The sequence below is a fragment of the Suncus etruscus genome, chromosome 6 (genome assembly GCF_024139225.1).
Source record: "Suncus etruscus isolate mSunEtr1 chromosome 6, mSunEtr1.pri.cur, whole genome shotgun sequence".
Taxonomy (NCBI): domain Eukaryota; kingdom Metazoa; phylum Chordata; class Mammalia; order Eulipotyphla; family Soricidae; genus Suncus; species Suncus etruscus.
In genome coordinates this window covers 51829919-51854358 of record NC_064853.1, presented here as the reverse complement: position 1 = coordinate 51854358, position 24440 = coordinate 51829919, and the positions used below count along the sequence as shown (strand labels likewise).

At 40.6% G+C, this 24440-nt stretch overlaps 1 protein-coding gene across 1 annotated transcript in view; it reads left to right on the top strand.

Annotated features, from left to right (window-relative positions):
* MACO1 (macoilin 1) overlaps positions 1 to 24440 on the top strand; it is a 94766-nt gene that overhangs the window by 56115 nt on the left and 14211 nt on the right. The window lies entirely within an intron of this gene.

Genomic DNA, 24440 nt, shown 5'->3' with positions numbered 1-24440 from the left:
ACCTTACTGCTGTGCTATCTCTCCAGCCCCCTTTTCTCATTTTTAACCTGAAAGAATATCATTGTATATTACCTAACTGGTTTAGAGTTAATTTTATTTCATAGATTTTGTAAAATATGTTTTTATTAAAAAGTGTTTGTTTTGGGGGTTGTGAGATAGTATAGCAGCAGGTAAGGCATTATTTGCCTTTTATGTAGCCAATCCAGGTTCAATCTCTGGCATCTCATTTGGTCCCCTGAGTGCTGCCATGAGTGATTCCTGAGTGAAAAGCCAAGAGTAAGCCCTGAACACCACCAAATATGGCCCCAAAACTAACAACAAAAAGTACCATTAAAAATCAATTGTGAGGGCCGGGAAGGTGGCGCTGGAGATAAGGTGTCTGCCTTGCAAGCGCTACCAAGGAACGGACCGCGGTTCGATCCCCCGGCGTCCCATATGGTCCCCCCAAGCCAGGGGCGATTTCTGAGCACATAGCCAGGAGTAACCCCTGAGCGTCAAACGGGTGTGGCCCAAAAACCAAAAAAAAAAAAAAAAAAAAAAATCAATTGTGGGGGCCGGGCGGTGGCGCTAAAGGTAAGGTGCCTGCCTTGACTGCGCTAGCCTCGGATGGACCGCGGTTCGATCCCCCGGCGTCCCATATGGTCCCCCAAGCCAGGAGCGACTTCTGAGCGCATAGCCAGGAGTAACCCCTGAGCGTCACCGGGTGCGGCCCAAAAACCAAAAAAAAAAAAAAAAAAAAAAATCAATTGTGGGGGGCTGGAGCAATAGCACAGTAGTAGGGCATGTGCCTTGCATGCAGCCAACCCCAGATGAACCCCATTTCATATCTCGACATCCCATATGGTCCCCTGAGTCTGCCAGGAGTGACTTCTGAATGTAGAGCCAGTAGTGACCCCTGAGTGCTGCCGGCTATGACCCAAAAATCAAAAACCAAAAAAAAAACCCCCACAAATTTTTTTTTTTAATTTTGAGTATAGTTGGTGGGCTTGAGCCACACCTAATGGTGCTCATTGTCTCTGCAGGTATCATTCTTCTGGTGTTTCTGGGGGACCATGGAAAGTATTGGAGTGGAAACTGGGATTGAGCATGTGCCTGGCAACCACCTTACCCTCTGTAGTCTTTCTCCAGCTACACATATTTTCCTTTTAGCTAAGGTTTTTAATTTGAAAACAGATCAGAACTGTAATACTTTTTCCCCAATATTTAACGTATGAGGCATTTGTAATTCCCTCCCTCCAATGATTTATATTCTTCTTGATTTGCTTAATAATAGGCAAGTTAGGAGCCGGAGAGATAGCATGGAGGTAAAGGTGTTTGCCTTGCATGTAGAAGGATGGCGGTTTGAATCCTGGCATCCAATATGGTCCTCTGAGCCTGCCAGGAGCGATTTCTGAGCGTAGAGCCAGGAGTAACCCCTGAGCGCTGCCAGATGTGATCCAAAACCCAAAAAAAAGGCAATTTAGAGGCTGGAGAGTTAACATAGCAGTAGGGTGTTTGCCTTGTACGAGGCTGACACAGGACGGACCTGGTTTGATTCCCGACGTCCCATATGATTCCCCCAAGCCAGGAGCAATTTCTGAGCACATAGCCAGGAGTAACCACTGAGCGTCACTGGGTATGGCCCAGAAATCAAAAAAAGAATAGGCAATTTATTCTAGAAGAGAGGGTTTCCAGTTTTATAAATAAATGAATGAACTAGATTATTAGTTTTTTTTTAGTTGCCAATTTAATTAAGGGATATACATACATTTACCTTATCTTTCTAGACACTGTAAAGGTTTCAGAGAGCAACCACATTATTACAGATGCCAGGATGGCATCATATCCGTTTATTATGACATTTTGCCCATCCTGTCTTTCAGTGAAAGCACTCAGTAGAGAACTTCCTCCAGATGTCCATGGGGAAAAGAACAATTAGTTGACCTTCTATTTCAAAGGGAGTATGCCTCAAATCTTTTATATGCTATAATGAAACATCTGCCATGTTTTAACATTTTCCCTGACAGTTTTAATAATTACAGTGAAGTTAAAACAGTGTTCCTTTGTTGGTGTTGAAGAGAGCAGTCAAAACTCAGTCTTTTTGGAGGGACCCAGGGGAGACACTTGTATTGCTCAGGGATAAATCCTGGCAGTCGTTGGGGGGAGCATAAGCAGTGCTATATGTGGAAACAGGGGCTGCATGAAATGCAAACCCATATTATCTCTTCAGCCCAAGTCTCAGTCTTATGACACAATCTCACTATATCCTGAGATGTGTTGTTTTTTTTGTTTGTTTTGTTTTTTGGTTTTTGGGCCACACCTGGCAGTGCTCAGGGGTTACTCCTGTCTGTCTGCTCAGAAATAGCCCCTGGCAGGCATGAGGGACCATATGGGACTCCAGGATTTGAACCAACCACCTTAGGTCCTGGACCGTCTGCTTGCAAGGCAAACGCCGCTGTGCTATCTCTCCGGCCCCTAGATGTGTTATTAATTGACTCTATTCCTGGATCTACTTTTAGAAAATTTTAGATACTGAAACGAACAACTTTCTGGTATGTTGTAGTGATGATGTAAGCCTATCCATTACCCTTGTGCCTCTTCCTGACAATATACCTCTTCTCTGATGTGCCTTGATCTTTTGGAAAATACTTAATATGAAATACATTAAACTAATAAAATATTTAAAAAGCTTCATAAGCTTCCATAGGATGATTTTCCATTTAAATATAACATAATGAAAAATAAGGGGACTGGGGAGATAGTACAGTTGGCAAGGTACTTGTTTTATATGCAGCTGATCCATGTTTGATCCCTAGCACCCTGTTTAGTTCCCTAAGCCCCGTTAGGAATGATTCTAAGCATAGAGTCAGGATTAAGTCCTGAGCACTCCTGGGTTTGGGACTGTCCCCCAAAACAAATAGAGGACAAGTTTCATTTAATTTTATACGTGTATTTTTCATTATTATTGGTGTTTAGGTAACATGCTTATAGTAGTAGTAATGTTTATGCAGGGGCAAAGTCTTAAATAATGTTCCATTAATAGTACATTAGTAGATCCAATTAGTAAACATATATAAATGTTAAACAATTTTTTATTTTGTTTGGTTTTGGTTTTGGGGCCATACATTGCAATACTCAGGGCTTATTCCTGACTCTGCAGTCAAAAATCCTTTTTGGTAGTGCTCTGGGGACCATTTGGGTTGCAGGGAAGTGAACCTGGGTTGGCTGCATGTAAAACAAGTGTCTTCCCTGCTGTATTATCACTCTGGCCCCACATATGGTAGTGCTCAGGGCTTACTCCTGGCTTTGCACTCAGGAATCATTCATAAAGGGGCTCAGAGAACCATATGTGGTGCTAAGAAGCAAATCCAGGTCAGATGTATGCAAAGCAGAAACCTTACCTGTCATTCTAGCTCTGTCATCCTAGCTCTCCAACTTTACACAATCTTTTTCTTTTGTTTTTGGATGTGAGGGTAAACTGGCTGCAATATATTGTTCCACTGATAACCAGGGTTGATTTGGCTCGTCTGCTAACTAGATGGCTATCCCTGTTCTTCCTCTTTCCTCTCTGTGCTTCCCTCTAAAAGCCATGAGCTCAGCCAAAAAGGAGGGTCTTTCCTGAATAGACAGACCATTCTTTAGATTGAGGGTATACTGGTAGCTATACTCCCTTGTTTGAACTTCTAGACAAACGCTTAAAATAATATTTTGAACCATATCATAAACAATGTAGTAAAGTGCTCATTATATACAAAATAGAAAACAGTTTTATTACTTTTCCTTAATATATACAGAAAAATAATTTGAATAGAAAAGAAACCAAGGTGTTGGAGAGATTGCAAATGGATAGGCACTTTCCTTGATTTAACTCGGGTTCAGTCTTGCCTCCCATATGGTTCCTAAGCCCACCAGGAGTGATTATTAAGTGCAGAGCTATGAGTAACCCTTGAACACCACCAAGTTTAATCCAAAAACCATAAAGAAAAAAACCCCAAATCAAGATGTATTGCATATTTATATTTTACTTTTATACATTTTCAGATTTTTCAACCATGAACAACAGTGTAAGTAAGAGAAATATCTATCTGATCATTTTTCCAGTTTGGTTGGAGATTGTATCTCGCTTCCTCTTGAACCTCTTAGTTTTCTCCTACTTCCTCTTGATTAACTTCATGTATGTTATGTTTTAAGAGTAATTGATATAAACCTAAATATTTTGATAGTCAGCTGATGGAATTGTTTTGTTTTGTTTTTTGGTTTTTGGGCCACACCTGGCATTGCTCAGGGGTTACTCCTGGCTGTCTGCTCAGAAATAGCTCCTGGCAGGAACGGGGGACCATATGGGACACCGGGATTCGAACCAACCACCTTTGGTCCTGGATAGGCTGCTTGCAAGGCAAACACCGCTGTGCTATCTCTTCGGGCCCTTGTTTTGTTTTTAAGTTTTATTTTGGGACCATACCTGGTGATGCTCTGGGGTTACTCCTGGCTCTGTACTCAGGAATTATCTATGGTAGTGCTTGAGGGACCATCTAGGATGCCATGTGAACCCCATTAGCCATGTGCAAGGCAAATGCCCTGCCCATTGTACTTTCATTCTAAGCTTCAAGAAGTTGGATTTGTCATTACAGATTGAGAGTGCTGAATTTAATGCTCATAAGACTGCTTCACCAAGGCAAACATGGGCTGATAATGTACACTTTGCACCATTCACTTCTTTTTTTTTTTTTTTTTTTGGTTTTTGGTTTTTGGGTTACACCCGGCGGTACTCAGGGGTTACTCCTGGCTGTCTGCTCAGAAATAGCTCCTGGCAGGCACGGGGAACCATATGGGACACCGAGATTCGAACCAATCACCTTTGGTCCTGGCGGCTGCTTACAAGGCAAACGCTGCTGTGCTATCTCTCCGGGCCCGCACCATTCACTTCTATAGTAAACCTAGGGCTGTAATTAGGTGCAGGCTGCCCATAACTTCTACAGGAATGCTTTAGGGAGAGGTTAGATCAGTTATTTAAAGATTAAAAAATAGATAATATGCATTGTATTATTAGAAGTAAGTTAATTACAATGCATTCTGCCACTGTAGCTTTACCATATACACAAAGTAAAGAATTGCTTTTGTTAGGGGTAGATGGGAAAGCGATGTTGGAACCCCACCTGGCAGTGCTCAGGACTTATTCCTGACTCTTTGCTCAGAAATCATAGTTGGTGGTACACAGGGGACCATTCACATTACCAGAGATTGAAACAGGATTATTGTGCAAGGCAGGTACCTTTATTTATTTATTTGTATGTTTGTTTGGTTGTTTTTTTTTTTGGGTCACACCTAGCAGTGCTCAGGAGTTACTCCTGTCTCTATGCTCAGGAATCGCTCCTCACAAGCTCGGGGGACCGTATGGGGTGCTGGGATTTGAACCACCGACCTTCTACAGGCAAGGCAAACACCCTACCTCCATGCTATCTCTCCGGCCCGCAGGTACCTTTATTAAAATAGGCAGGTACCCCATTATTTCTCAGTGCTGGGAGCTGCTGTTTTTGAAGAAACATTCATCGGTCTTTTATTTTCAGAAAGAAATCCTATATGTCAGGGTAGTGGTTAAATTAATGCTTAATGGCCTTTCCCTATGGTGGAAAACATTCCTTGAGTTCTTTTTTCCATTTCTCCAAGTTGCATGGATATTCTGTATATCACAGGTTGTCAACCATCTGCACACAGGCTATATCTGATCACTGGCTTTTTTTGTTTTCATAAAGTTTTTTTTGAAATACAGCCATACATTTATTTATGCTGTGTCTATTATGCTTTTGTTTTATTGTGTCAGAGTTGTAACATACTGAATGACCTACAGCATCAAAAGTATTTACTATTTAGCCCCTTACAGAAAATATATGCTGAACTTATTATGTAGTTTTTGCTTATTTTGATGAGTTTTTTTTTTTTTTTTTTCCCTCTAACTAGACTCTTAAATCAGCAGGCAGAAGCTGATTGGGCCACACTTTGCCATGCTCTGGGGTTATTCCTGATTCTGCACTCAGGAATTATCTGTGATGGTGCTTGAGGGACCATTTGGGATGCCAAGGATTGAACCTCATTGGCTCTATACAAGGCAAATGCCCTGCTCACTGTACTCTCACTCTTTTTGTATCTGCATATAAAATTAAAGTGTATAGTGAATATTTGTTGAAGAAAAATGACTTGCAGGCAAGGAACTATGTGGAAAGGGTTTCATTTCTCAGGCCAGTTAAAATTCTAACAAGAACAAAAATATGTACAGGGGAGATCAGTTATTTTATGTAATTAAAATATTTTTAGGGGCCGGAGAGATAGCATGGAGGTAAGGCGTTTGCCTTTCATGCAGGAGGTCATCGGTTCGAATCCCGGCGTCTCATATGGTCCCCCGTGCCTGCCAGGAACAATTTCTGAGCCTGGAGCCAGGAATAATCTCTGAGCACTGCCGGGTGTGACCCAAAAACCACAAAAAAAAAAAAAAAAATATTTTTAGAGGCTGGAGCAATAGTACAGTGGGTAGGGGATTTGTCTTGCTCATGGCTGACCTGAGCTCAATCCTTGTTATCTCATATGGTTCCCTGAGCCTACCAGGAGTGATTCCTGAGTTCAGAGCCAGGAATAACCTCTGAGTACCTCTGGGTTTGGTCCAAAAACAAACAAGCAAAAGACGTATTAAAATTTTTTTTACTTTAAAATTTACTTTTATTTAAATGTTATTACTTTTTTTGAACACAATGGCTTACAAAATTACTCATACACAGTTATATTTTGGATTCCATGTTCTACCACCAATCCCACCACCAATATAACATTCCCTCCATAATTGTCCCCAGTGTCCTATCTATCCCCAACATGCCCCCTTAGTAAGCACAAAATAATTTACTTTACATTGCTTTTTACAACTAAATAGTAATAGAATAATTGAAAATAAAACTCAGTAAAAGGAAATTTGTGAAAGATTTTATATCTCACATGGGGTCATTGTCTGAAGGCTTACTAAACTGTTTGTTGCTAGTTGAGCATTTGGTGTTAATTGGTTTTGTTATTGACCTTAGGTGGCTTCTGTGCTACTTTGACATTTAATTTGGTTCATTCCTTCTTGGGTGTCAGTATTGAAAACGTGGCTGCTTGTTCCATGAATTGGATCTGTGAAGCTAGGCCAAAGAGCTGACAGAACAGTAACTAATGGGATATATCTTTGGCTTGCTTAAAATATCGGGTGGGGGAAAGCTCACTCCAAGAAGACCAAGAAGACCCCAGAGTTTTCAGCCCCAAAACTGGCATACCTGGAGTTTTTGTTAGATATCTTTGCAGAGATCAGAGGAAAGTCATGAAATTTGGCCATTGGCATAGCAGTGATTGTGGGGTATAGATGCTGCTGCTGAAGCAGGATGGGGACTTGGCCTGCCCTCCACCCACAGTGCCCTGGAATCTTGAGCTATGAGAACAGTATAGTCATGAATGTTCACAGCTTGGCTTGCTTCTCTTTTGATAATAAAATGAATCTATAGAGCTGGCAGATAAGCTGACGTGGCAGTGGCAGTGGGACATGTCTGTGGTTCAGATCAGTTATTTTAACTGAATGCTAGGCTAGAAAATAATATTGTAAAATAAAATGATGTGTACTTAATATTTTCCTTAGTGGTCAATTAAAATATTTTGACCAGGGCCGGGAAGGTGGTGCTAGAGGTAAGGTGTCTGCCTTGCAAGCACTAGCATAGGATGGACCACGGTTCGATCCCCTGGTGTCCCATATGGTCCCCCCAAGCCAGGGGCGATTTCTGAGCGCATAGCCAGGAGTAACCCCTGAGCATCAAACGGGTGTGGCTCAAAAACAAAACAAAAAAAAAATTTTGACCACACCCAGCTGTATTCAGGGGTTACTTCTTGGCTCTACACTCAGGAATTACTCCTGGTGTGCTCAGGGTACCACAGGGATGCCAGGGATAGATCCTGGGTCAACCACGCTTAAGGCAAAAGCCCTATCCATTGTACTATCTGAGCACTCCCCCAAAAGGTAAGAATTTATAATTGAGGTTAATAAAGGGGAAAATAGGCCTATCTGACTGCCTGTTAAAATTGTGTTGTATTTCCAAAGTTGTATGTAGAGTATGTGGAAAGCCATACAGTGTATTCCTGCTTGTCTCACCAGTTATTTTTTTGCTGTTATTTTTTGCTGGTAAAATGTCCCAGATGATCAGGACTGGTCAAAGACCTCCTGTATAGAAAGGGGATGATAGTAGTGCCATTCTCACTCAAGCAACCATTAAGCTGCACCTGAGATCTATTTGATCTGCACAGCTTGGCATTTGTCCCTACTATCCATGATTTGTAGACTAAACCAAGGTTATATTCTTCATGGGAAAAGGAAGGTCAGTCCTAATCACCTGAGTTTCTCAAATTCATAGTCCAGCTTTGCATAAAAGATTTTTAGGAGAAGATGAAATAGTGAACTTTTTTATTTGCGAAATAGGGAGAGGGAGAGAGAGAGAGAATGGGAATGGGATGGCAGAGCGGGGAGAGAGAGGAGAAGGAGAGAAGAGAGAAGAAAGAAGTGCCTTTAGGTCAAGAAATTTGTTATATACCCAGTATATACACAGTAGGAGGTGGGCCCCAGAAAAGTATACAGGATTTTCTTTTGCAGATCTGAATGTATAGGCAAACTCTTCCAAGCTGCCTTGACTTAGGGATTTCTGTGTACATAAAAGTCTGTTGCTAGGACATTGTAAAAGAGAAAGGACTTTGAATTCTGGTGATCCTTTTTCAGTCTTCCTAGGGCCTTTGTTCCTTTTGAAAGTCTCTTGATGGGTCCCCTAAGGATTTGAACTGGATCTCTAGTATTCAGCCTAGGGTTGGGGACAGGAACTCCCTTTTAGATCATATCTTGGTTTTATGACTTCCTGAAATTTATTACCAAGCCTTTCTCATCTTACCCTTCATAGTCATTAACTATATAGCTGTGGTCAGAACATTTGTATAGTGTTAGTGTCTTGGTTTTATTCTTTCCTTTTGTATGACACTTAGAGGTGTTCGATCACTTCTGGTGGGACTCCAGGGACCTCAAATGATGCTGGGCACCAAAACTAGTTCTGCCATGCACAAGGCTAGTGCTTTACCTGCTATATTAGCTCTCCAGCCCCAATTTCTGTATTTTTTTTTTTTGTTTGTTTGTTTTTTTTGGGGGGGGGCACACCCGGTAACGCTCAGGGATTACTCCTGGCTATGTGCTCAGAAGTTGCTCCTGGCTTGGGGGACCATATGGGACACCGGGGGATCGAACCTCGGTCCGTCCAAGGCTAGCACAGGCAAGGCAGGCACACCTTACCTTTAGCGCCACCGCCCGGCCCCAATTTCTGTATTTTTTTTTTCTTTTCTTAACACAAATCATTTTCTTAACAAAATCATTTTCTCAACTTTACAGTTGGTGTGGAATATTCCGTGGTTGGTCTGTGTAATCATTTAATAGTCTGAAGATCAGGCAGATCATGATGTGATACCTAAGCTACTTTTCCTGCAGTTTCAAGGCCTGCAAGCAAAGAGCCAACAGTTTTGTTTGCACTTGGCACAAAGCTCCTTCTCAAATATAGTCTGAGACTGCGAGGTTTCTTGTTGATGATTGTTAACTTGTTTTCAGTTTCCTAGTTAAAAGAGAGAATTTAAAACTTTGAGTACAAAATGTAAAGTGATCCATACTCCGTAGAAAGTTGAAGTGAAAGTCTCTTCTTGGTTTATTTCCACTCTACTTTTTTGCTTCTAAGAAGATTCATTTTAAAATATATTTTAGGGCTTAGTCCTAATTTGTTAGAACTTGAATTATGTCTGATATGAAGAATCGTAAAGAAAAACTATCTAGGGGTTGGGAGATAATACAGCAAATAGATTCCCAGATTCAATTCCTGTAACCACATGGATCCTCGGTTGGTAAAAATCTACAGACTTCCTGAGCACCACTTGGCATCCTTCCATTCCCCCAACTCCAAGAAAAAAGAAAAAGTATAATAGTTTGCTTAGTAAAGAAGCATGTAATAAATTGAATTGAGAATATTTTTTGGCATGGTAAGAGACATATAGACCAGCTGACCTCCCACCCTGTCATTTTATCATGAGATAAATGAACCCTAAAAGATTAAATGACTAATACAAGTGACTCTACTGGAGTATAGGTTCCAAGACCTATACTGCAGGTATAGATCTATACTTGAAGAACTGATAAGATCTGTTCGGTTTGTAAATGGGCCAATGAAAAACTTTTACAATTTAATGAAAAATATGTCCTCAGTGCACAAGTGACTACAGACTTCAGACAAGGATTGGAAATTGTAAGCTTCAACACAACTAATTGGATGGGGTGGGTGAGGATATTGTGGGGGGTGTATGCTTCACCTTGTGGTACTCAGAACATATCCTGCTTCTGTGTTCTGGGATCACTCCTGGCAGGGGTTGGGGTCCATATATGGTATCAGGGATTGAACTTCGGTCTAATGTGCTCAAGGCAAGTGTCTGACCCAACTAAAACCACTTTAGTTGGGTCATAAGCTTTTGAAGTAGAAAACATAAAGGTTACATTTGACTGGGCCAAATACCAGACTTCTATTGTCAAACATAGGTTGATTTTTGAATAGCCTATTAATGTTTCTTTTAAAAAGCAGGTTTTCAATGTGAAGTTTCTTTCCTTTATATTTCCAGGAAGCTTCTAAATTTCAGATTCATCATTATTTTTTATCAAAAGCTATGAATTTATGGAAGTTACAAGGGACAGAATCCTTTAAGGGACTTCTTTCAGAAAGCAATTTGCTTTAGCAGTGGGGTTGGTTATACTTTAGAACCAAGAAATCTAGGTACAAGTCACTTATTGACCAAGACATGAAAGAAATATCAGCTGTCCTCATCTAGTCATCTTTCCCAATGGTTCTTGACTCCTATGCTTGTAATATGTTAGGCACTTATTAGTTTTACTTGGTTAGCTGTATTTATTAGTGGAGCTAATTAATTTACAATATAGTTGGAGTACATTTTAACCAGCATAATGAATTGAACAGTAATGTTCTGAAATAATAGGAGCATGATAATTTCATTCTTGGCTATTATGTGTTTGAACACTGTGTAACACTTTATTTTGGGGTCACACCCAGCATTGCTCATGAGTCACACCTGGCACTGTGCTCAGGGGCCCATAGTCAGTGCAGGATTCAAACCATTATTGTGGCCACACCAAGTACATTAACTTTTATGCTGTCTCTCTCTAGCCCTAGTATGAATTTTGTATACAGGTGATCAAAGGATATAACGTTTTTGTTTTTATATAAATAAATATTGGTTGATAATAATACCAACTATAGTATTAGTTGATTAAAAAATATAGAATATAGATTGAGAATTTGGGGCCGGAGAGATAGCATGGAGGTAAGGTATTTGCCTCTCATGCAGAAGGTCATCGGTTCGAATCACGGCATCCCATATGGCATCCCATATGGTCCCCCGAGCCTGCCAGGACCGATTTCTGAGCACAGAGCCAGGAGTAACCCCTGAGCGATGTCAGGAGTGACCCAAAAACCAAAAAAAAAAAAAAAATAGATTGAGAATTTTATTCTAACAAGAGATTTCCCCTTAGACAATTTGAAAGTTTCATCACTACAAGTTAGAAGCAACTACTTACTGCAAACTTCCTGTTAAACTCTAAGTCAGTTAACCAGCTGCATTTAATTATTTGAGATTTCAGCTAAGAGAATCAGTTGGGGGTGAATTCCCTTAAAGGAATGTACTCTAAGGAAAAGGAACTATAATTTTTAAATGTTACTCATACTATCATTAAGAAACTATTTGAATACTTTGACAGCCAATGTGGGTATATGCCAGTCTGTAAATCTCTAGGGGAATCTTACACCTTTTTTTCAAGCCATCTGGGGTTTAGGATTAAAACAAATCTAGTTTCACTTTTAAGGGAAGAATGACAACTCTACTTTCTCTCCTAAGATGTATTTCACTTTTATTAGTAGAGTGTTATAATGGATTTTAAACAGAAACTCTGAATAATAAACTGTAAAGGACCACTTATTGTTCTGCTCCCTCTCCTGGTACTAAATCAGGCATTGCTTACTCATTATCTAGAGGAGAGGGACAGGCACAGCCTGAGAGAGACAGGTTGGGTTGGTGTCATTCCTGTTCTATACTGCAACAGGAAATTTGGGAGCATATACCCTTTAGAAAGGGACATCCAGTTGTTGCCATGGTGATTATAGGCCAGTATTGCTAAATCCAGTATTTTGAAAAAATGCCAAAAATAGATATCTTTATGTGAAACCTTCCACTGGAAAATCTTCCTTTTGGAGGCTCAGGAGAAAGCTGGAACAAGACTTGTATGCTCTAGGCACTGAGTTTAATCCCTGTCATTGCATCACTCTTGCCCCTAGTACTACCATAGTCTTGGAGCTCTCTGACTACCACTAGGTATAGACTGACTGGTGGCCTTCAAATACTAAACCTGAAGCACTGTGTATCTGGGCTCGAGTCCTGAACTGGCATGTCTGCACAGCAGTATATCACTAGTGATATACTCCTAGTATATCCTGGACCCCCTGGTGTACTGCCTGGAAGTCACTCCCCTCTCTGCCAAATAATTTTACATTGCCTATGAGAAGAATTAGGAGGTGTTTATGGGCAGATACAGCTTCTTCAAGGAATTTTTCTTGTACTTTATATTTTGTTCCTTCTCACATTCCTAATAATCAAGTCTATAAGAAACCTTTTCTTAAAAAAAGAAAGAAAAGAATAGAAACCTTTTCTATTAGCACTGTTTGATAAATCTCATGAACTACTCTTTCATGTATTTTTCTTTAATTCCTTGTATAACTAGAAAACATTCATCTGTTGAACCTCTTTCTGTTTCATTCAAACCCTATAACTGGCCATGAACATTTAAACTTAGAGTATTCAAGGAATAGCATTATTGATAAGAATTCTTTGGGACCTATGGTCTATCTCAAACTTTCAAGTGCTAAAGAGCTGCTAAAGCCTTCCATGCTTAAGACTGGTGACTTCTTCCATGTCAAAATGTTTTTTTCGGGGCTGGAGGGATAGGTCAGTGGTAGGGCGTTTGCCTTGCATACGGCTGCCCAGGACAGACCTTGGTTCCATCTCCGCCGTCTCATATGATCCCCCAAAGCCAGAAGTGATTTCTGAGCACATAGCCAAGAGTAACCCTGAGCATCATTGGGTATGGCCCAAAAACCAAAAAAAGAAATGTTTTTCTCTTGTGTTATTGGATCACAGATCACACCTAAACTCAAGACATGGACACACTAACCAGATTTTGCAAGGCAAGTGGTTTTAAATCTGAACTTCCCAGCACCATGCCTTGTAACATGTAGGCTCTTGAGTCTTGGTGTAGGAATAATGAATGCCTGCTTTCCTTTGGCCTGTGATATAACAAAGAGATCTTTTTAAAGGGACTCAGGGTAAGAAACTGTAGCTGTTGAACCTAGTTTTAGAAGGATTTTGTTTAGTTAAGAACTGAGAACCTGGAAGTAGATGTGGAACTGTGTTACCTACTTCTGAAAGTTAAAAATCCACTCTTTAAAGAGTGAGAAAAATGTTTATAAAGTGTTTTTTTTTAATTAAAAATGTTTTGGGGGGCCAGAGAGATAGCATGGAGATAGGGTGTTTGCCATGCATGCAGAAGGACGGTGGTTCGAATCACGGCATCCCATATGGTCCCCCAAGCCTGCCAGGAACAATTTCTAAGTGTAGAGCCAGGAGTAATATCCTCTGAGCACAGTCAGGTGTGACCCCAAAATAAATAAATAAATCCTTGTGTTTATATATATATATATATATATATTTTTTTTTTTTTTGGTTTTTGGGCCACACCCGTTTGATACTCAGGGGTTACTCCTGGCTATGAGCTCAGAAGTCGCTCCTGGCTTGGGGGACCATATGGGACACCGGGGGATCAAACCGCGGTCCGTCCAAGGCTAGCGCAGGCAAGGCAGGCACCTTACCTTTAGTGCCACCGCCCGGCCCTGTGTTTATATTTATTTTTTAAAAAATGTTCTTGGCTTTTGGGCCACTCCTAGTGATACTCAGAGGTTACTCCTGGCACAGCATTCAGAAATTACTCCTGGCAGTACTTGGGGGACCATATGAGAGAGATGCTGGGGATCAAACCCAAGTTGGCCACGTGCAAGGAAAATGCCCTACCTACTGTATTGTCTCCCCACACCTATACAGTAAGTGGATTTTTCCCAAGACTTTTATTTTTTTTCTAAAACTGACATGTGACTTGAGCAATCTAAAAATAACAGTGAACAATAACAGTGAAATGTCCCAGAAACAGATTAATGACCTATGTTTAAAATGATCTTTCTTGGTCAGGAATATAGTTTGCTTTGCATGTAATGAGGTCTCGGGTTTGATCCTTTTCACTACCAAAAAATACGTAATAGCCTTTCTTCCAATTATAAAATAGTAATTAAAATATCGTTATGCATGTTGCTTATATTCAAGATAATCACTATCCTAATATATACTCCTGATCTTTTTTTTTGTTTCATTTTTGGGAGCCACAAAGGCTTATTACTCTTTTTTATTTTTTTTTTGGTTTTTGGGCCACACCCGGCAGTGCTCAGGGGTTACTCCTGGCTGTCTGCTCAGAAATAGCTCCTGGCAGGCATGGGGGACCATATGGGACACCGGGATTCGAACCAACCACCTTAGGTCCTGGGTCGGCTGCTTGCAAGGCAAACACCGCTGTGCTATCTCTCCGGGCCCTAAGGCTTACTCTTGGCTGTCTCAGAAATCACTCTTGGGGGATCATATGGGGTACCAGGGATGGAGAACCCAAGTCAGCCATTTGCAAGGCAAATGCCGTACCTACTGTTCTTTGCTTTGGCCTCCTCCTGGTCTCTTTTTCTCTTATGTACAACCTTTTTTTTTTTTTTTTTAATGAAGTTGAGCTTATACTCTGCAAAATATTTTGGAACTTGTCTCTTTTATAATCATAAAAGTTATCCTGTGACACTGAATATTTTTCCTCAGTTTTTAAAATGGTTGCATGTCAGTCAGATACAAAAAAAATAATTTATTCAATCTGTTGAATAGTTTTTATATTTAAATTATTTTTAAAGACAATGTAGTGGGGGCCGGGCGGTGGCGCTAAAGGTAAGGTGCCTGCCTTGCCTGCGCTAGCCTTGGATGGACCGCGGTTCGATCCCCCGGTGTCCCATATGGTCCCCCAAGCCAGGAGCAACTTCTGAGCGCATAGCCAGTAGTAACCCCTGAGCGTTACTGGGTGTGGCCCAAAAACCAAAAAAAAAAAAAAAAAAAAAAAGACAATGTAGTATATAGTATATAGTTGTTCATAATATATTTGTTCCAAAACTAATACCAGTTTAAAATTCTCTCCACCGTTGGCCTTCAGATCTCTACCTCTTTCCAAGTCTACCCCTTTGGCAAGCATGATATAATCTATTTTATATTTCTTGTTTACAGGTAAATAAAAAATGTATAGCAATAAAAAATTTGTGAAAATTAGCATATCCTGCAATGAGGTCACTAAGCCATTGTCAGGTTTGCTAAGTTATTTGTTGCTTGTTGATTTTCTGTTAATTGTTACTTGTTTTGTTTCTGAACATTAGATTGCTTTGAGTCCACATTGATTTCTAAATAGGTGTGTTCCTACTGGGATAATTGGATTGAAAAAAGATTTGGAGTTATCATGCTGCTGTGTATGTAGCCACATGGCCCAAGAATTCGAAGCTCTGTGGCTGAATATTTCAGCTTTGGTGGTTGTGGTTTCTACTGGCAGGCCTTCCAGAAGTACAAGAAGGCAGTGGAGGCATTTATGCCAAAAAAGTATTAATGATGTCAACCCAAATACTGGCATACCTAGAGTTTTGGTCAGTTTGATGTCTCTGCAGACATTAGTAGTAAATGTTGAAGATGAAAAAAAAAATGATGAAGATGGTCTATTGGCAAAGCAGCAGTTGTAGGTGGTGGGTGCAATTGGCTTGGCTTCGGCAGGTGGATCTGAGCCTGTCCTCTCTTCCCAAGATTGCCATTTTCAGCTGTGTGGCCAGCGTACCCGTGAGTTTTTACAGTTAGATATACATCTCTTTCAAGAATAGAGTGAGTCTATGGAGTTGGCTGAATGCAGTCAGTGCAACTGCATTTGTGAAACATTGAATTTATTATTAATAATAATAATAATAATACTGCAATATGCTTTAAAGCCTTTATTTTGTTTCTCCAATAAGGTCCAAAATTGGGATGCTTTATAAATAGATATGAATGCCCTACCACCGTGCTATTGCTCCAGCACTTATTTTTTTTGATGTTTGAAACTTTGTCTAACCACTGGTTTTGAAAGTTTATTCGGGGCCCGGAGATATAGCACAGCGGCGTTTGCCTTGCAAGCAGCCGATCCACGACCAAAGGTGGTTGGTTCGAATCCCGGTGTCCCATATGGTCCCCTGTGCCTGCCAGGAGCTATTTCTGAGCAGACAGCCAGGAGTAACCCCTGAGCACCGCCGGGTGTGGCCCAAAAACCAAAAAACCAAAAAAAAAAAAAAAAAAAAAAAGTTTATTCATTGTTTCAGTCAGTGTTCTAATACTAATCCCAACAATGTGACCTTCCCTCTACCAGTGTTCCAAGTTTCCCGCCCATACCCCAAGCCTATCCCCTTAGCAAGGCACAAAATAATTTACTTTACACTGCTTGTTATCACAAATGGCTAATGGAATTATAAAACAATAACTCAGTTAAAGAGAATTTGTGAAAAGTATTTTATTTCACAATGGTACTATTAAATACTTTTGTCTGAGATTTACTTAGCTGTTTGGTGGTAGCTGAGCCTTCTGTGTTTTCTTCATTCATTGAGCTTAGTGGGCTTATGTACAACTTTCCCACCAAATTTGCTATGCTCTTACTAGGCTGTTAGTACTGTGAAATTTGGAGATGTTCTGCACTGCAAGCTCCAGGAGCTGTTGAACTGTGATGATTCAGTAACTTGGCATCTCCTCAAGATTAGTTCTAGAACAGTGCCATTTATACGCAGGATGATGTTGGGTGTAGGTAGGGCTACAGGACCTTTGGCAAGTTGGGAATTTGGCCAACCCCATTCTGAGAAGGCCCCAGAGTTCTCAATCCAGAAACTGGTTTACTTGGGACAGTTCAGCAGCTTGGCATATCTTCAAGATTTGTTAAACATTTTGAAGTACTTTTGCTACAAGATTTCAAACCTGACCATTGAGCCTTATTTAAGAATGTTGTTGGTATTCATAGCTTTATTCTTGGACTTTAATAAATCACTTCATGTTTTCTGAGGAGTTTGGTGAAAGTCTCTAATATTCCTTTTCTGTCTCTTTGTACTCTAATGGAATGAATGTGTTTGCTTTTTGGGTTTTACAGATTAGTAAGCGGAAACATAAGGTACACTGTAATATGGTTTCACTTAGTCATCAGGCCATCATTCTTATGCCTGGTAGACAATTATAGTAGCCACACTGAAACTCTAGTCAGCTTTTTAAAAAAATTTTCCAAAGCTGTGGTTTATAAAACATGCTAAAGCAGTCTGAGTTCAGTTAACCCACACTTACGATGAAATACATTCAGGACTGAAGGAATTTAAGTAAAGCAGGGAAGGTGCTTGCATTGCACACAGTCAATTCTGGCATATCAGATGATCCTTCAAGGCAGAGTCTGGGCTAATTCATGAGTGCAAAACCAGAAATAAACCCTAAATATCGCCAGGTGTGCCTCCCACCCAAAAAAAAAAAAAATGAACTGCATTCACATTTTGCAGGAAGGAGAAGGTCTAGAGGCCACTCTCAGTGATTCTCAACCAGCTGGGCTAGCAGTTTAATGTGAGGACCCCAGTAGTTCTGTATCCTTGGTCCCAATGTGCCAGGAATTACCTGGATACCCCAGCGTGCTAGGGACTTCTAGCACTGTACCTAGCATTGTTTGATGGATCACACGATTGACTGTATATACCTAACCTCTTATACTATCTCTCCAGTCCTACATTTACGTTTTCTTGTGAAAGATCTTTGCAGCTATCTTGTCAGTGTGAATGACCTAGAAAGGGGAGGAAAAGAATTAGTGGAAAAGGTAAGAGATTTTTTTCAGGGGACAGAGCTTTGAGTAATAAGTTCAGCTTTTTTCATAGACAGCTGTATGGTCTCTAAACAAGTCTTGTCTTGTATGATTAATGTGTACTAAGGGATCTCCTAATGGAATTAGGTACTTACCAAGATGAAATAGTTGCTTTTCATTCATTCTTCTTGTGTGCACCTGCCCTCTTGATAAGCAAAAACTCATTTAGTCCTGTCTCCTTCAGTCATTATTTAAATATCTGACACCTGCTATCTACAGTTTATTCCAGAGCCTTATAAGCCATAACATTGATCCTGTTCTATTCTAAGAAAATATTCTAAAGAGATAGACACAGACTCAGAGACCATAGACATTGGTCTCTAACTGTTAGAAGAAGCTTTAGAAATAATCCCAATTCTTAATTTTCACAGTTAGTTTCTGGTTCAAAAACCTTAGTCTTTGTTTGTTTGTTTGTTTGTTTTGGGGCCACACCCAGTGGCACTTGGGTTACTCCTGACTCTACGCACAGAAATCACTCTTGGCAGGCTTGGGGGGACCATATGGTATGCTGGGAATTGAACCTGGTTCGTCCTGGGTCTGCTGCATGCAAGGCAAATGCCCTACCACTGTGCTATCTCTCCAGTCTCTAAACTAGTACTTCTCAATTATTTTCTGTCATGCCTCCCTAGGAAGAAGAAAACATTTTTCACACCCTTGGCGTGACTGTAAATAGTATCTTTATTTAAAAAAAACTTTAACCTGAAAAACAAAAATATAAAATAATTTGAGCTGATTTTTTAAATCAGAGGTGATGTCTGGATTAATGGCTACAATGAGCACGTTTTGCAATGCATAGCTTTTCGAAGCGGGGTTTGAAGCAGGACACAGCAACCTTCAGCTTCAGAGACATACAGAGACATAAACAACGGGGCTTAGCTTGTTATGAGTGTTTGGTGTTTGCCGAGGTCAAATGCGTCCCCTCACTTTATGGAGTCTCGCGCTTCCCCCCCCCCCCCCGGGGGCCGCACCCCACTATTTGAGAAGCACTGTCCTAAACAGTGCTTAAGTCCTAAACCTTAGTCTTTTTTTTTTTTTTTTTTTTTTTTTTTTTTTTTGTGGTTTTTGGGTCACACCCAGCAGTGCTCAGGGGTGATTCCTGGCTCCAGGCTCAGAAATTGCTCCTGGCAGGCACGGGGGACCATATGGGATGCCGGGATTTGAACCGATGACCTCCTGCATGAAAGGCAAATGCCTTACCTCCATGCTATCTCTCCGGCCTCTAAACCTTAGTCTTTTTATAAATAAGATATATGCACAGGAAAAGATGAAAAATCAAAACAAATTAAAAAGCAACAGAATATGGTGATTTAGAGCAAAATAAATAGCACCAGGACTTGAATTTCAGAAGAAAAGGCCTTCTGAAATTTTTACTTTAGGCCACATAGTCAGTGCTTCATGCTGGAGAATTTGGGTTTGTGTTTGTTTGTTTTGTTTTGTTTTGTTTTGGGTCCTCACCTGGCTGTGCTTAGTGCTTACTCCTGGCTTTGTGCTCAGAGATCTTTCCGAGGAGACCATATGTTATGCTGGGGAATGAAACCCATTTTGCCACATGCAAGACAAGCACTCTAGTACCATTTTATTGCTCTGGTCCCTCTTCTTTTTAACTGAGGAATAGGGGAGAATTGAAAATTGGAGGCCGTTTTTTCTGGAGGAGCGGTATAATTAAAGGCAGAAAAATGCCTGTTAAATAAGTAGTGTACCATTTTGTCTAGTTTGACAGGTTTTAATACCCTTTTTTAAAATTACTTGGCTATATACTTTGGGAATTATCAAATGATCTTCTGAACTCTCTTATAAAGCAAGTAATATTATAATCTCTGTATTGTCATGCAGGGTTTACAGCATTTCTGACACTGCTGACTAGTTTAGAGTGAAATAATCAGCTGGGACTCCTTATCTTCTTGACGGGTTCATGTGTTTAAGACAACACCCATTCAAATACATATGTGATTTTCTGGAGTGGTATGGAGTCTGATTCATATATTATGTGGAGTGCCTAATCATCCCTAGGTGAAGTCCTGACTCAAACTTGCAGGACTTGCTCACTGTTCCAGCACCTTAAATTTTCTCTGCTCTAAAGCCTCATAAAGCTTCGGACTTGTAAATCTGTGACAGTATTGGTAGTCGCAATCACGCCTGTCACTCAGGAATGACTCCAGCCAAACAGGGGTTTTCTGTAAAGGGTTTAATAGGACAAAACAGGTAGGAAGGGGTGCCAGGGTCTTACAGCAATGTAATTCAGAAAGTCCAGCCAGCCCTCAATACAACCACCAACCGCCAATATCACTCCAACCAATAACTCCCTGCCCCCTCATATTCCAGCAAGGGTTCTGATGGTCTGGGGCAACTTCTCTTCCATTTTACATAGGAGTTACTGAGAAGACCTTTGTTCTTAAAGTGACAGACTCCTTTTTTGGGATCCATCTTCAAGAGTCCAAGAGTTTATCCATTGAAAAATATCAAATTTTAAGCACAGTTATTGTTTTGTTTTTGCTTTTGGGCGCTGGTAGATAGTCTCTTAAGATTTCCCTCTTGAGGGGCCGGAGCGATATAGCACAGCAGTAGGGAGTTTGCCTTGCATGCAGCCAACACAGAATGGAACCCCGGTTTGAATACCAGCATCCCATATGGTCTCCCAAGCCTGCCAGGAGTGATTTCTGAGCAGAGCCAGAAGTAACTCGATCAATGCTGTGTATAACCCAAACCCCCCCCACCAAATTTCCCTCTTGAAAATAAATAATTAGAGCTGGAGAGCTAGTACAGTAGGCAGGGCTCTTTGTACATATCTAATCCAGGTTTGATCCTTGGTACCTGGAGTGGTCCCTTGAGCACCACTAGGAGTGATCCTTGAACACAGAACCACAAAGAAATCCTTAGCACTGCCTGGTGTGGCCTCAAAACAAACAAAAATTAAGTATCAACTTTAAAAAAATTTTATTGGAGCATGAATGGTGGTGTTTGTGTTTAGGAGCTAGCTATTTCTGGTCATGTACTCAGGAGTCACCTGTGGTGGTGTGTGGGTGACCATATCTGGTATGAGGAAGGTGTTTTTTGTTTTTGTTTTTGTTTTTTTTTTTCTGGTTTTTGGGCTACACCCGGTGACGCTCAGGATTTACTCTTGGCTATGCGCTCAGAAATCACTCCTGGCTTGGGGGACCAAATGGGACACTGGGGATCGAACCCAGGTCTGTTCTGGCTCCGACCCTGGTATAAGGGAACTGGGGTTGGCTGCATGAAGGAAAGTACCTTATATCCTGTTCTCTCTCTCTCTCTCTCTCTCTCTCTCTCTCTCTCTCTCTCTCTCTCTCTCTCTCTCTCTCTCTCTCTCTCTCTCTCTCTCTCTCTCTCTCTCTCTCTCTCCTCTCTCTCCTCTCTCTCTCTCCCCCCCTTACCCTGGTATAAGGGAACTGGGGTTGGCTGCATGAAGGAAAGTACCTTATATCCTGTTCCCTCTCTCTCTCTTTCTCTTTCTCTCTCTCTCTCTCTCTCTCTCTCTCTCTCTCTCTCTCTCTCTCTCTCTCTCTCTCTCTCTCTCTCTCTCTCTCTCTCTCTCTCTCTCTCTCCTCTCTCTCCCCCCCCCTTAAATTTTACATGAGTGTGAGATAATAAAGTGGATAGGGTGCTTGTCTTTCATGCAGCTTATCTGGGTTCAGACCCTGGCACTGCATGTAGTACCTTGAGCACTGTAAAATTAAATTACTGTATCCCTTTGTTGGTAAGAAAAAGAAGATCTATAGCTTTAGCTCATAGTGGTTAACAGCAATTATCAGTTTGGTGATTTTTCTTTGAAGCTAACTTAGCCATTTAAGTAGAGATTTGATGAAGTGATGTTCCATTACCATTTGTGAGTTTTACTGGATGCTGGACTTCAGAGGTAGTTTTGTAAGTTTGGAAATTGAATGTTTTTTGTTTTGTTTTTGGTTTTTGGGTCACACCTGGCACTTCTGGCAGGCTCAGGTGACCATATGGGATGCTGGGATTTGAACCACCATCCTTCTGCATGCAAGGCAAATGCCTTACCTCCATCTATCTCTCCGGCCCCATTGTTTTTCAAAATTATCAGTAATGGCTAGAACAATAGTACAGCAAGTAGGGTGCTTCCCCCCTTGTTTGTCGCTTACCCAAGATTAATCATCAGCACTACATATGGCCCTCAGACTTGCCAGGAGTAAGCTCTGAGCACATTTAAGTGTGGTCCCTATACAATATCACCTCATCACAATTAAATTAGGTGCAGTATCTAGGTAAAGTCCCTAGACAGAGTAGGTAATATTTTAAGTTGATAAATGGCATGATTGGGCTGCCTTGTTAAACATGCAACTAGTTCCACAGGACTCATGAAAGTAGAAAGTGCCTTTATTTCCTGCCTTTGTCCTACAAAAATTTGGTTAAAATTTTAATTTTTAAAGAAAACTTTAAATTGAAGTAGATAGCCACAAAATATATATGTATTATCTATAACTTGTGAATTTTTAAGTGCATATATCCTTGTAACCACAGCATTTTGTGTGTATTGTATTGTGATATTTATCATAAACAAAATTTTTTTTAGTTCTATGTTGTGTGTGAGTGTATTATGATATCCAGAAACTCTAATTTAGACCATTTGAATCTTTTACTCTATAACTGTGTTAACTCTGCATTTTTTTTTATTTTTTTTTCAATAAGCTTATTTTTCTTTTTGGCCACGCAGGCAGTACTCAGGTTTACTCCTGACTCTGCACTCAGTGGTCACTCCTGGTGGTGCTTAAAGAATCATATGTAGTGTCAGGGATCATACTCCAGTTGGCTGTGTACGTTTACCCATTCTACTATCTCTCTGACCCAGAAACGGGCTATTTTTAGATGAAAAATGTAGAAAAGTAAATAACCACTAAATTATTAAAATTTAGCCACTGCAGATTTAACTTTTTCATCCCACTATGGCACATGTTTGACCTAGTTGGATAGCTATGTGAAACTTGATTCCTATGTCTCTGCATATGATACATCTTAGGTTGCTAATCGGAAGAAGCAGATCAAGAGTCATTGCTAAGTGTGTCAGGCCTAGAAATACTAGACTGACTGAACTGGGAGGAACTTTAGAATCATTAGCTTCTGGTGGAGAAACTGAGTCCTGGCAGGTCACATGCCTTGCCAACATTGCATAGTTGACCAAAGCTGAATCTAGATTCTTGATTCCAAATACCATTAACTAAGTCATGGAAATCATTGTTAGATTCACCCCTTTGACTAAAGAACAAAATCTTCAGATTGTGAAATTGACTTCCCAAGATAAATTAATTGCTTAACATGTTTTCAGCCAAACTTTATGGAGATAACCTGACGTCATCTACCTGTTTTGGAAAATATCCCTTGGATTTCCTCAGATGACTGAGGGATGATTTGGGGATGGTATAATGCCAGTCTGTAATTGTTTATAGCTTTTCTGGAAGTGTATTCAACTGGAATAACCCTGGCAGTGGGGAAAAGTGAGGGGTGATGTTGACATGTGACTCTTTTCTGGGGAGTGAGCTGTGTGTCAAGAGACTGAACACTGGACATCACTCTGGAGCACAAGGTGTATCAGGCTGTGCTCCTAGCTAGACGCAGTAGAACTAGTTTCTATGCCTGGGAGATATGTTAAGACTTTCAGTTTTAGAGATTTTTCTAGTTGGCAAATGTTAGTTTGGTAAAGAAAACAACTCTTTGGTTTTCTCAAGGAAGCCAGGAAACATTATTAAATAGTTATTAATCAAAGTGATGGGTCTTGGAAATTTAGTCCAGTGGGCTAACTTCAAAGAGAGATTACCATTGTCCTCTGGAAATAGTCTTTCTTAATATTTTGTATTAATGGATAAAGTCTCATAAGAAAAAACTGACTTTGGTGCCAAAGGGCATTTGCCTTTCTCACTCTCCCATACAAGTCTTCAGATTGGACTGATTACTGTGGCTATGCCTGCCTTTGATCATGTCCCTCCTTACTTAGAATGCCCCCTTCTTACTCTCTGCTTCTCCAAAATCTGAACAACCTTTGAGACCAATTTAATTTCCATACTTGCTCTTGAGAATTCAAGTGATTGACACTATTATACAAACCATGCCAAGACTGATGTAGTATAGCTATAGTTACACTACTAGTGAAGCATGGACTGGGGAGTTAGACTATATAACCTCAGTCTAGAACCTTTCTAGTTTATATTTCTTCATCTATAAGAATGGGATGGGGCCGGGAAGGTGGCGCTAGAAGTAAGGTGTCTGCCTTGCAAGCGCTAGCATAGGACGGACCGCGGTTCTATCCCCCAGCGTCCCACATGGTCCC